At 34.8% G+C, this 12,745-nt stretch overlaps 2 long non-coding RNA genes across 3 annotated transcripts; both read right to left on the reverse strand.

The window, feature by feature from the left end:
- Nucleotides 1-1,161: 1,161 nt before the first annotated feature.
- Nucleotides 1,162-3,748, reverse strand: LOC126671363 (uncharacterized). The gene is made up of 4 exons (XR_007638982.2): nucleotides 3,583-3,748; nucleotides 3,393-3,486; nucleotides 2,430-2,515; nucleotides 1,162-1,569 (listed from the first exon to the last, which is right to left on the reverse strand). It is a non-coding gene; the product is annotated as an uncharacterized LOC126671363 (long non-coding RNA).
- Nucleotides 3,749-8,394: 4,646 nt separating this feature from the next.
- On the reverse strand, nucleotides 8,395-10,915 carry LOC126671362 (uncharacterized). Of its 2 annotated transcripts, none has more exons than XR_008790291.1 (4): nucleotides 10,760-10,915; nucleotides 10,570-10,656; nucleotides 9,607-9,692; nucleotides 8,395-8,746 (listed from the first exon to the last, which is right to left on the reverse strand). It is a non-coding gene; the product is annotated as an uncharacterized LOC126671362 (long non-coding RNA). The 2 variants fall into 2 exon arrangements; XR_007638981.2 differs by having other exon boundaries at nucleotides 10,570-10,663.
- Nucleotides 10,916-12,745: the final 1,830 nt, after the last annotated feature.

The raw sequence follows: 12,745 nt of genomic DNA on the forward strand, positions 1-12,745 counted from the left end.
TGTATTAGTACTCAAATATATAAATACCAATACAAAAGAGGCCGCAACGATACTAATATTATGTTTGCCTATTCCTATAATCAATGCATCCTTCTCATTTGCTTATATGGCACTGTTCTTCTTAATCCTCTAATTTGTAATTCTGTAAATTCTGATAAACATTAAATAACTGGTAACATGAACTCACGAAGCCTTCCTTTAATTTGAATTTTACCAAACTATAAACTTAAACATAGATGCGTATTTGCAGTTTTCATTATTGCAAAATAAATTACATAGAAAAACGGTAGATGCTACACAAAAATTAGTAATTTGTTATCAAAATCTAAACATGCATGCATAAGAAACATGCATCACATATAAATACAATAAGAAAAACAACTACAAACCTACCTTTTCCTCAAATTGAATTTTCAGTTTTTGATAAACTTTATAAAATTTCATCCTACTAATATCACACATTTCTGTCCATATTTACCGGTGTTTGGTCTTTCTTTCCTGTAATAAAATACAAAAATTTCTTGCATTCAATCCCTTCCTTAAAGATTTTATTATTCAGCACTTTCGAAAATTCAAACGTACGAAGCAACAGTTTTATAAAATCATTCAATGCAATAAAAAAACATATTCGAGAAAAGTTAAGCATTTATCATATATCTGTCCAACTACCGAAGCCCCCTCCAAATTGGCCATTTTCTTTTAATTTTTGACCAAAGGTTCATAGTAATATTGCTTCATAAGAAAAAAAATTATGAAAATATTAGTAGATTTAAGAAGAAAAACAAATAACAAAATAATAATTCTAAATTATTAATAGTTATCAATGATGGCACAATCATTATATGTATAATAAGAACACATAATCGTTACTCCAGTGCAAGTATAGATATTACACTATGGCTACATTATAAAAAAAAGTGATGTTTTCAGATTTTGTTTGAGTATAAGAAGTTGAGATATGTGAGGAGTTTTCAATAATTGTAATTATCACTTGATCTCTATTTAAATTTGTGTATGATTAATATACCTATTAATTAGTAGATAGCTATTAAAATAATTAAATTAAAATAAGTAGTTTGAATGTCACGACCCGATTTCTCGAGCCGCGACCGGCGCTAGGGAATGGAAATTGTAGTTCCGAAACCCGTAGCAAGCCTGAAATTTACTAAAACTTTTTCGCAATTATCATATAAACCTTGACCTTACAAACGGAAGCATTTAACAAAACAAAGATACATTTATATACACTAGTAAAGTCTTACAACTTGCTCGGGCTTATCGTTTCCGTATCAGGTACGTACTAGCCCGTCATAAACTACTAGTGTCAAAGTCACTTCACGGGTATCTACCTCCGTGGAACAAATACAATAATCGTAGCCAACAAAGCGTATATTTAATGACAACAACTATAGACATCATGAAAACATGTTAATATGCTAGGCCACGACACCGGTCAGAATCACACTACTGCAGCAACTACGAAAGTCGGGACTGTACATAGCCCAAAGGAACCTCTGGTCAAAGACAGACTTCTAGCCACGTCTAGAATCTAGGCACCTGAAAAACACACTATTTGGGGGTCAGCTATTAAGCTGAGTGAGTTATACTTTACTTACCATATTATCAAAATAAGCATCGCACTTAAAATATTTTTTAAAACAAATATATACAATCACATTTTCAAACCATTCCAACATATATAATCACAGCAATTGCAAACAATTCACTTAAGACAAGTATTTGATCCGATCGAAACCTTAATCTTAAACTCCTTAACCTCTCCTAATCCGAATCATATTCGAATCATATCGTCAGAGTGGCCGGGTCCCGAGATAGTTCGACCGAGTTACCCGCTACCACGTGGCATAGTCCCGAGATAGTTCAACCGAGTTACTCATGCCACTGCTTAATCCCAAATTGTGGGTCCCGAGATAGTTCGACCGAGTTACCCACCAGATACGGGTCCCGAGATAGTTCGACCGAGTTACCTCGTATCTGCCACAATTATAATCCTCCTTTCCGATACCCAAACATATTCCATTTCATAATCATAAATATGATCAACATTTAATGAGCTCATATCAACGTATCTATGTACGAATATCTAGACTTTCATAAACACCGGTGATCACACGGCCTATTGACGCCCAATAGGTAGCTCGTTTCTTCGGATCATATACAAACTCACATTGGCAAATAATCGACAAGTCTTAAGCAAAGTAATACAATTCATACATCAAACAAGTCAATCCAATACAATGTAGTTCACTCCATAAACAAACAAATTGAATATAATTCAATCATATACCAACAATTCAAATCAAACAATTCAACTCAAATAACTAATGCGATGCATTTAATAATAATAATATATGGTATATATAAAATAATTTTTAATACGATAATAAGAGTGAGTAAAATATACTCACCGCTTGCTATCCATAACCTTCGATAATAGTTTAGCGATGTCGCGTTTTGTAAGTTCCGGGTTCCATTGGTAGTCGCCTCGTCATGTCTACGCAAAGTCGATAATAGCTTGAATCAATAACAATCTAACTATAATTAGTTAATCCAAAACTAGGTTTCTAGCCAACTTCGGCTATTGAAACCGTTTACTTAAAACAGTCCGACCACTAAATAAAATTGACATTCTTAATGTTCAGAACGTCGCCTACAACTTTCATTTAGGTCTCGGACTGAGATAAGTACCCGAAGATGTCGGAATTTGGCTCTAAAGTTAATAACTTGGGGCTGTCCAAATTTCAGAGCTGCTATACGCAACATAATGTTCTGAATTATTTGAGCCATTTCGAGGCCAAACTAGCAGAAACTTAAACTTAGACATTTATAGAAGACATCCTTAAGTTTCCGTACCAACAAACGGAACTTAATTTGGAGCTATATAGCTCGAGATATTGCCCTTGCAATATGGCTGTTTTGCAGAACAATTTTCTGCAAAACGTCAAACTAGTTTACGTAAACTTATTTCGCAACTATAACATGTCAATACTAAGATCTTAACAAAATTATTATCTTGTGTCAATATAATGCAGCCCTCATAAACAACCATGAACACTAATAATCCTTGGTCTATAGATTAGTTTCAAACTCATTTTACATTAACACCGATTCTAGCTTCGTAGTGTTACGTTTAAACTCAAATCAAATACGTTCTAACTTCGGGGGAAGGAAAGTTCAGCCTCTTATTCTTGCCACCATACCCTAAAACATACACAACTCTCATAACTCTTACAACTCACAATCAATCCATCACAACTCATAAATTTATCTCATAAATACCAATTTTAGCATTTGAATCAAGTATCATCATTAAAAATCAACAAAACAGCCCCTATGTTCTGTAAACCGTAACTGAGAGTTGAGTTTTTTACCTTCAGATGTTAGTCTAGATCAGTAGGAAATTCTTCCCTCGTTCCAACGCCGCAAAAATCGCCCAATTCCGATATCAAACGAAGAATCTACAAGCTTTCAAAGATTTTTGAATCAAAACTCCATTCTTAAAATTCTAAATCGTAAACAGCCCTATAACCGAAAACCCTAACCAAAAATTGAGCTTTTTACCTTAAATTGATGAGTTAGATCAGTAGAGAATCTCTCTCTCGTTCCGTTGCCGCAAGAATCACGCGAATCGGACGAGAAACGAAGCTTGTAGGTGGATTTGAATTTTTGACATGAAGTAGGAGGAAGGAGATGAAGATGAAGCCTATCTCTACTCAATTCTGGAAATATGAAGTTGTGGTGATGATATTCATATGTAATAGCTATATATAGCATGTCAAAAATATCTCCTTAGGTCCTTTAAGTTGCCACCTCCATTCGTTTCGCTTTATAACTTTTCTTTCGCTCAATTAAGTCCATTAATCCGTTAATCATTCGATCTCGAGAAATTTTTGTATTATTTATGTCCAAATAAATAATATCACCTTAGTATCTCATAATTCTATTTCTGTAAGTTTATTTTAGCAATTTCCGGCTAAAAACGCTCAAAATTCAATTTTGAGCTAAAACGCACTTTTTCCAACTTTTTTGTCCAAATCTCATTTTAGTACTTATCGATAATCAATTTATCGATATTATTTTTATAAATACTAATTCCCCTCAATTATTTATTTAATTTCTATTTTCCGGGAACTAAACGCTTATTTTCCAATTTTGAGCTAAAGTGGACTTTTAGCCACTTTTCTCACATTTATCCTTTCAACCCAGTTCCATTTTCCTTGTGGAATATTATTATTAAAATTCCAATGTCGACCTACTCGGGTCTTCTTTTATTTAATTATTTCTCAATAATTCCCTTTTTGGCCGCTTTAACTGTTTAAATTTGGACACGTTGCCTGCCTTAGCAACGTCAAACATACGGGGTATTACATTCTTCCCCCCTTATAAAAATTCGTCCTCGAATTTTCTTACAACTTAATTATCTTATTCTGGTAAAGATCTTATCATTTTCTTATACTGTTGTACTTCATCATCACGATGGCGTATAAACGTGTCACTTCGATCATCGCACATCCTTCGCGTCCTTTTATTGTTGTTTCCTATACATTTTCACTATAATCAAATCCTATTTAATGTATTTTGAATATCCGTTCTGTCGTTGGCCAAGTCCTCGCATCTTCTCATTTCTTAGCGTTGATATTCTTCGACGTTTATTCGTCGTTTCTCCGTAATTTCTTGCTAGTCGTATTTGTAGCGTATCATATTTGATACTATCTTAAAGCGTCCTTTAAATACCTTTAGTTATTAATCAAAATCTTAATTTGATTAATGTAGAACAATTTATTTGAATAACTTAATATTTTAAGTTATTTTGAACTTGTTAAAAATTGCCCTTCTAGTCAACTTCAGTCCTTAAAATTTGCTAATGTCGAGTAGCTCGTTTTTTTTTTTTCAAATAGAGGTGTTGGTCTTATAGTCGTCAATGCCATCTTCAACTTTCTATGGAACATCGAGTTCAAAATAATCCTCGACGATGTCGAAAATTTGCGCAGAAATCACTTCCTTAAGGTAGTTTTGAGACTGCACTTGCAGTTCTTATAGGCCGCTGTTCAAGTCGATGAACCAACTGTTGAAAAACGTTTAACTCTGACTTAAATTCAGTATTCTTATATTTTTCTATCTCGTCTACAACTTTCATTAAGATCAAATTTCATTTCGACATCTCTTTGATTTCCGAATCTTCCTTAAAGTTGGCTGTTAGCCACACTTTTATCCTTTGATTAATTCATGCTTTTGGCTCGTCTTTGAGCTTGAAAAATAACTAATCTAATCGAAAAAAAAACCATGATCAAATTATTCAAATTTGATCTATGCAATATCCTTTTCTTATATCCATTGATTTCTATAGAAAATAATCGGGTTTCGGGATCTGAATTTCGACAGAAACATAGCCTCGTGGCCAATTTAGAACCATGTTTTGTTGTTGCAAATTCCAACTTCATCTAGCTTCACATATTCCTTTGTCGTTTACATTTAACGTTCACTTGGAATAAGTATAAGGTTGAATCCTTTACTTTATCTTAAAGCGTTACTCTCCATGTTCGGTTTACAGTGTTTATCTGATCCGACAACGCGTACCACTTGTCTTATACGCAACTAACATCGTTCTTTTGGTCCTCCTTATTTATCTCAATCCATCTCTCGATATCTCATTATTAACATATATTTCTTATTTCCAAACTATGTCTTTTCTTGTCCTTTAGTCGTTTACGTTCATCACTATTTATGATGAATTATTATTCCATAATAATTCTATCGGTTTCCTTTCGATCATTTCTCAAATCTTAATCTTAACCCTAACATTTTCTTGTTAGGATGTACTATCCTTGATAGTTTCTACCTTTGTTTCGCATCACATAGACTTCCGAGTTTATCGGAGTCTGATATCATTTTTTTTAACGTTCTTCATGTCTTTCCCGTATTCTGTCATGTCTATGCTTATTTTCTCCTTTCACGTTTTTGATGCGACATTCTAATTAACCATTTACTTACTAATATAGTCAACAGTTAGATTTATACGATCATTCGTTTGATATCCTTATCATTGTCCGTTGAAGTTATTGTCTTTGTCTTATCGTATTTTTTTTTTGTACTTCTTTTTTCGATATCTCCAATATCGTCTATCGATATGAGGTAAACCTACTCCTTGTTCGCATTTGTCAACGTGTTGCATCTTTATTTGCGCGTATATCTTTAATCGTTCTTACCCTTATATGGTCTTTTCCATGGTCAGTATCTTCCTCGGATCTATACCCTTTCTCTTCTCGCTTTAGATGTTGTAATTTCACCCCGTATCACACTTGGGTAAGCACAAATCTTAGGTACCTTACTGATATCTTACACGTCTCGCATCGATAAATTGCAATAATATTTATTATCATTAGGGCTTCATTTCTTATATTGGGGTGTATTTTATCACATATATTCATTCTTATTTATCAAGAATCTTTTATTATTCTTGTCGCAGGGCTTTACATCCGAGTTTCTCACAAAAACAAATACATTTCAAACAATGCTGGTGCACCAGTCTTTCAAGCTCTTCTTTCGACTCAAATTCTTTTACTTTAAATCGTTTGAAAACATTGGTACAACTGTAGCTCAGAGTGATGACACCTCTCATCACCAAAGAGTTGCTGGATAAAATCACGTTCTTTTCGATGTTTATACAAATATGATGCATGATCTATATTTTTGAAAATCATTTTTGTATGCATTGCTAACGTGATCATAATGTATCATATGCAAGGTCTGAGCACAATTGCACCATTTAAAATCACAAGATTTTCTTTCCTTGAGAAAAAAAAATCGTAAGTCCCTTCAGATTACACACCTTGCGACATTAATGGCTTTTCATTATAATTTATTGGGGTTTATTATGATTTCGATATTGGAATTTTCGTCATCCTTTAACACTCATTTAGGTGTTTTATAGTCAATGCCATCCTCTTCTAGCATTGCTAAACAAATATTTCGTTTTCCTGTCTTCGATACTCACCCAACTTTATACTTCACCACCTCGATCATATTCTTATCTCACATAGCCCTTAGGCTCACGTGTCAATCTTTCATAGCATACTCTCTTTAATATCGTTTACCATCCTTGTGGTAATGGAAACGTAATATAGGGAATTACGTTTCACGCTATATATATTATGTATGTTATGTATTTTATGCATTCTTTGTTCACTTTCTATACTAGCAACTATGTGTAGGATAAAGCCTATACGCGCGGGTTTCTCAATCTATCTCTATAGGCATTATCCTAACAATACACAATTCTATTAATGCATGCCAAATCAAACGATCACATAATAAACAAAATAATACAGACATTTTAATCACATAAACACATTTGGCACATAAGCATACAAATCATTTCGTATTTGGGGGTGTCTGACTGGACTCACCCCTTTCTCGGGTCACAATGCCATATCCGTGTCCTCTAGCGCATCTAGCATTGCCTCTACCTCTGTGCAAAATTGCGGGGTTATGCCAAATACTAGGAACATTACTCCTATGAAAAGGGAATGTTGGTCTCTCACGTCAAAAGAAGAAAGGTAGAATGGAATCGTCATTCCACTCATGATCGCTGGCTATCTGACAAGCTCTAGCGAATAACATTCCAAAATACTCAGGTGCATCGTTGTATAGCTCAACAAAGTCGAGTCCTAAACTCCCAATGTACCGACAGTTAACCTCTTCTGATGCTTCCTCTTCAGATGCTCGATCTCCTCACAAATTTTCATCTCCGGGGCAATGGTCCCACCTCGAGTTTGAATATCTGATATGCACTCATTCTGACATATCTCCGATAGTCTGTCAGTATCTACATGACATCCATTTGATAAATAGGAGGCGCTTCCTCCTCTTCTGATACAACATGTAGCTGAGCTTCATTTTGCTCAGATATACTGAACAAGAATAATACTTAATCATGTGATACTGTCCAAACCACTTTCCACAATATCCAATAATTTAATATATGATATGCACTATCTAACTTAAAGCTTGACTAACTATCTAAGCATATCACATTCACGTAAACACTTAAGCAATCTCACGCACACGCGTTCTACTCGGCAATAGACAGCTTATAACATCAAACAAATTCAATCAAACACGTATAGTCAATAAGGCTCGACTCTATACGCTGCAGTAGTTCCTAGGTACTTAGGGTCAAACAGACACTTTTCAAAGACTGGCAGTGGTAACTGGACCAACTGCTCTGATACCACCTTTGTCACGACCCGATTTCTCGAGCCGCGACCGGCGCTAGGGAATGGGAATTGTAGTTCCGAAACCCGTAACAAGCCTGAAATTTACTAAAACTTTTTCGCAATTATCATATAAACCTTGACCTTACAAACGGAAGCATTTAACAAAACAAAGATACATTTATATACACTAGTAAAGTCTTACAACTTGCTCGGGCTTATCGTTTCCGTATCAGGTACGTACTAGCCCGGCATAAACTACTAGTGTCAAAGTCACTTCACGGGTATCTACCTCCGTGGAACAAATACAATAATCGTAGCCAACAAAGCGTATATTTAATGACAACAACTATAGACATCATGAAAACATGTTAATATGCTAGGCCACGACACCGGTCAGAATCACACTACTGCAGCAACTACGAAAGTCGGGACTGTACATAGCCCAAAGGAACCTCTGGTCAAAGACGGACTTCTAGCCACGTCTAGAATCTAGGCACCTGAAAAACACACTATTTGGGGGTCAGCTATTAAGCTGAGTGAGTTATACTTTACTTACCATATTATCAAAATAAGCATCGCACTTAAAATATTTTTTAAAACAAATATATACAATCACATTTTCAAACCATTCCAACATATATAATCACAGCAATTGCAAACAATTCACTTAAGACAAGTATTTGATCCGATCGAAACCTTAATCTTAAACTCCTTAACCTCTCCTAATCCGAATCATATTCGAATCATATCGTCAGAGTGGCCGGGTCCCGAGATAGTTCGACCGAGTTACCCGCTACCACGTGGCATAGTCCCGAGATAGTTCAACCGAGTTACTCATGCCACTGCTTAATCCCAAATTGTGGGTCCCGAGATAGTTCGACCGAGTTACCCACCAGATACAGGTCCCGAGATAGTTCGACCGAGTTACCTCGTATCTGCCACAATTATAATCCTCCTTTCCGATACCCAAACATATTCCATTTCATAATCATAAATATGATCAACATTTAATGAGCTCATATCAACGTATCTATGTACGAATATCTAGACTTTCATAAACACCGGTGATCACACGGCCTATTGACGCCCAATAGGTAGCTCGTTTCTTCGGATCATATACAAACTCACATTGGCAAATAATCGACAAGTCTTAAGCAAAGTAATACAATTCATACATCAAACAAGTCAATCCAATACAATGTAGTTCACTCCATAAACAAACAAATTGAATATAATTCAATCATATACCAACAATCCAAATCAAACAATTCAACTCAAATAACTAATGCGATGCATTTAATAATAATAATATATGGTATATATAAAATAATTTTTAATACGATAATAAGAGTGAGTAAAATATACTCACCGCTTGCTATCCATAACCTTCGATAATAGTTTAGCGATGTCGCGTTTTGTAAGTTCCGGGTTCCATTGGTAGTCGCCTCGTCAAGTCTACGCAAAGTCGATAATAGCTTGAATCAATAACAATCTAACTATAATTAGTTAATCCAAAACTAGGTTTCTAGCCAACTTCGGCTATTGAAACCGTTTACTTAAAACAGTCCGACCACTAAATAAAATTGACATTCTTAATGTTCAGAACGTCGCCTACAACTTTCATTTAGGTCTCGGACTGAGATAAGTACCCGAAGATGTCGGAATTTGGCTCTAAAGTTAATAACTTGGGGCTGTCCAAATTTCAGAGCTGCTATACGCAACATAATGTTCTGAATTATTTGAGCCATTTCGAGGCCAAACTAGCAGAAACTTAAACTTAGACATTTATAGACGACATCCTTAAGTTTCCGTACCAACAAACGGAACTTAATTTGGAGCTATATAGCTCGAGATATTGCCCTTGCAATATGGCTGTTTTGCAGAACAATTTTCTGCAAAACGTCAAACTAGTTTACGTAAACTTATTTCGCAACTATAACATGTCAATACTAAGATCTTAACAAAATTATTATCTTGTGTCAATATAATGCAGCCCTCATAAACAACCATGAACACTAATAATCCTTGGTCTATAGATTAGTTTCAAACTCATTTTACATTAACACCGATTCTAGCTTCGTAGTGTTACGTTTAAACTCAAATCAAATACGTTCTAACTTCGGGGGAAGGAAAGTTCAGCCTCTTATTCTTGCCACCATACCCTAAAACATACACAACTCTCATAACTCTTACAACTCACAATCAATCCATCACAACTCATAAATTTATCTCATAAATACCAATTTTAGCATTTGAATCAAGTATCATCATTAAAAATCAACAAAACAGCCCCTATGTTCTGTAAACCGTAACTGAGAGTTGAGTTTTTTACCTTTAGATGTTAGTCTAGATCAGTAGGAAATTCTTCCCTCGTTCCAACGCCGCAAAAATCGCCCAATTCCGATATCAAACGAAGAATCTACAAGCTTTCAAAGATTTTTGAATCAAAACTCCATTCTTAAAATTCTAAATCGTAAACAGCCCTATAACCGAAAACCCTAACCAAAAATTGAGCTTTTTACCTTAAATTGATGAGTTAGATCAGTAGAGAATCTCTCTCTCGTTCCGTTGCCGCAAGAATCACGCGAATCGGACGAGAAACAAAGCTTGTAGGTGGATTTGAATTTTTGACATGAAGTAGGAGGAAGGAGATGAAGATGAAGCCTATCTCTACTCAATTCTGGAAATATGAAGTTGTGGTGATGATATTCATATGTAATATCTATATATAGCATGTCAAAAATATCTCCTTAGGTCCTTTAAGTTGCCACCTCCATTCGTTTCGCTTTATAACTTTTCTTTCGCTCAATTAAGTCCATTAATCCGTTAATCATTCGATCTCGAGAAATTTTTGTATTATTTATGTCCAAATAAATAATATCACCTTAGTATCTCATAATTCTATTTCTGTAAGTTTATTTTAGCAATTTCCGGCTAAAAACGCTCAAAATTCAATTTTGAGCTAAAACGCACTTTTTCCAACTTTTTTGTCCAAATCTCGTTTTAGTACTTATCGATAATCAATTTATCGATATTATTTTTATAAATACTAATTCCCCTCAATTATTTATTTAATTTCTATTTTTCGGGAACTAAACGCTTATTTTCCAATTTTGAGCTAAAGTGGACTTTTAGCCACTTTTCTCACATTTATCCTTTTAACCCAGTTCCATTTTCCTTGTGGAATATTATTATTAAAATTCCAATGTCGACCTTGTCACGACCCATTTTCATGAATCGTGACCGGCGCTAGGGTATGGGTATGGTTGTACCAAAACCCGTAGCAAGCCTTGCGGATAAAAACTTAATTACATTTAAAACAAAGTACTTGTAGAAAACCACATGCTCGGGGGCAACCGAGACTTCAGCCTAATCTAGCAGTACAGATAAACAGCATATATTTAAAGTACGCTTTATCTCAAATAAACTCCAACATGGCAATATAATATAAATGCCATAACACTGTAATCATGCCACAAGCGATAAGTAATAGTTGGACCAATCCAACAACAATAGTCTAAAATATAAACGTAATACTAAGACAAGAATAATATGAAACTACTACTGCGGTCTAAGAGTTTAAAATAGTTCGACACTTTATTTCTGAAATAATAAAGAACCTCCGAGAATGAAGAAACGGAGATCGACCAAAGCTCAAATCATAAACCTGGAAAATTTGGGAAAACAACGGGGTCAGATTTACTGAGTAGAGTTTATATAACCATTTACATTTATTAAGTTAAAAACCTTTAAAACGTTTAATAAAACATTTTCATTATGGATTATCAATGAAACCCTAAACCACAATTCTAAATCCATTGTCGTGTCGGTGAGACGTATCTCAATAACCGATCCCCGACTATCACTTAACAAATAGTGAGCCCAGGAGACGTATCTTCCACCGGTGCCCTCACTAAGGTGAGACGTATCTCAAACCTACCTCAATACCATAATCATTACCGGTGCGCACGCAGTCCCGATGATGCCCATCGAGTAGCACGTTCCAAATCAAATCCACAATGCCGAAAAAAACAGTTCGAAAGCTGTTTATACATATACATATACAAAATAATACATTTGCTTAATAAAGAGGTAAATAGAGATATAAACTCACTGCTTGCTAAATCCACGTGATCCTGACAAGCACCTAACTCTGGTTCGCCTCTGAAGTACGAACAGTCGACGAGTCTAAATAAAATATTAAAATCATAATTAAAATCAGACCCTAACTCTAAAGAGTACTAGACACCACATAGGACCAGTATAACACAAAACCAAGTCACATTTAATAACACACTTATATTAAATGCATTCAAAATATAACCCGAGTTATAAGGTACAAATCATATAATCACATTTAAAATAGTACATAAATTAATTTAAATAAATCCGAGTTAAAATCCATATTAGTGAGTCAGCCGAGTTATTAAAAACTACCAAGCTTCTTCCCACTTATTGGGCGACCACAGTCTAACCCAAACAAAACTTATAAATTTTATAAACCCGAG

This window comes from Mercurialis annua, linkage group LG3 (assembly GCF_937616625.2).
Source record: "Mercurialis annua linkage group LG3, ddMerAnnu1.2, whole genome shotgun sequence".
Lineage (NCBI taxonomy): Eukaryota > Viridiplantae > Streptophyta > Magnoliopsida > Malpighiales > Euphorbiaceae > Mercurialis > Mercurialis annua.